Source organism: Dendrobates tinctorius, unplaced genomic scaffold (assembly GCF_039654945.1).
Source record: "Dendrobates tinctorius isolate UK_male_01 unplaced genomic scaffold, ASM3965494v1 ptg000113l, whole genome shotgun sequence".
Taxonomy (NCBI): domain Eukaryota; kingdom Metazoa; phylum Chordata; class Amphibia; order Anura; family Dendrobatidae; genus Dendrobates; species Dendrobates tinctorius.
This window is the reverse complement of record NW_027361781.1, coordinates 9,912,187-9,913,692: the sequence shown is the minus strand read 5'-3', so window position 1 is coordinate 9,913,692 and position 1,506 is coordinate 9,912,187. Positions and strand designations below refer to the sequence as shown.

At 43.8% G+C, this 1,506-nt stretch overlaps 1 non-coding gene across 1 annotated transcript; it reads left to right on the top strand.

Annotated features, from left to right (window-relative positions):
* Positions 1-1,068: 1,068 nt before the first annotated feature.
* TRNAH-AUG (transfer RNA histidin (anticodon AUG)) lies at positions 1,069-1,141 on the top strand. Its single transcript has one exon. It is a non-coding gene; the product is annotated as a tRNA-His (tRNA).
* The last annotated feature ends 365 nt before the right edge of the window (positions 1,142-1,506 follow it).

The following is a 1,506-nucleotide window of genomic DNA, read 5'->3' as shown; positions in this document are numbered from 1 at the left end:
TTTAAATAGTGTTCAGTGATGGGGTTAACTAGTGGGACAGTTTTATAGGTCTCGTCATTACAGACACAGTGATACTAAATATGTCTACTTTTATTGTTGAGATTTTTTATTCAAATATTGATATAATGATAGAATAAATATTGATTTTTATTATTATTATTTTTCATTAGTTTTTTAAATATTTTTACAATTAAGTACAATTACAATTATTTAATTTTTTTTTTGTTTAATTCTATGTTTTACACTGTGTGCCACTATGGGACACTCATTTTGTGCAGGTTGATTGCTTATATGGCATGCAGATCTGCATGCCATATAAGCTGTCAGCGCTGCATGCAATTTCTCACTAACCTCAGAGACTTCCTGACATGCACTGTGCATGACAGGAAGTCTCTGAGCTCTGGTAACCTGGATGTCATCATGATGACAATGGTTTACCATGGGAGCAATCAGGACCCCGTGTCATGCCGCAGGGTCTACCATCCAAAGGCAGAGGTGCTGTCAGAGATAACAGCCTCTCTCCCTGCTCCCAGAGCGCTGCAATCATGTTTGATCACAGTGTGCTGAGGGTTAAAGTGCCAGGTAGCGGTCCTTGACTGCTCCTGGCACTTAGTGCCGGGTGTCTGCTGTGAGAATCCGCTGACACCTGGCCGTGATCAGTTGCGATCAGCCGCGCTTCCCCCGTGAGCGCGGCTGATCACGTATGATGTACTATTCCGTCCATGGTATGTCCATTGTCACAAAGCGGTTAAAACTGGTTTCTGTCACGATTCCTCTACTCAGTGTGTCTTTGACGCAGTGACTAGCAGCTCCATTTTCCAGTCTAGGTCAAGAACATACTGAGCCATCGTTATTTTGATTGAGAGCTCAGTTATCCAATTTCAGACTGGAAGGTGCTGAACTTCCTTCAAGTGTTCCCTGTTCCAAGTGATTACCCAGCTACTTGGCTAAGCTGTAAGTCCCAAATCTATGCCAGTGGTAGTATTTGCTCAGTGGTTTGCCTTGTACTCTTTTGCTCTGTTTTTTGATCTATTACTGCATGACCTTGGATCTCTTTCTGGCCATTTAGGGCCAGTGGTGCAATGGATAACGCGTCTGACTATGGATCAGAAGATTGTAGGTTCGACTCCTACCTGGCTTGAGAATGTTGCCGTGATCAATACTCAGAGTATTAATACTCTGCGTTGTGGCAGCAGCAACCCCAGTTTGAATCCAGGTCATGGCATCTTATAGATTCTGCACAAAGCTTTAAATTTGCTGCTTTTGCTATCACACTGAATGGGAAACCACTGGGTAAATCTGACATGGAGAAGGACTTGGGGATCCTAGTTAATGATAAACTTACCTGAAGCAGTCAGTGCCAGGCAGCGGCGGACAAGCAAGCAGGATCACGGGGTGCATAAAAAGAGGTCTGGATACACATGACGAGAGCATTATACTGCCTCTGCACAAATCTCTGGTTAGACCGCACATGGAGTACTGTGTACAGTTTTGGGCACTGGTGCT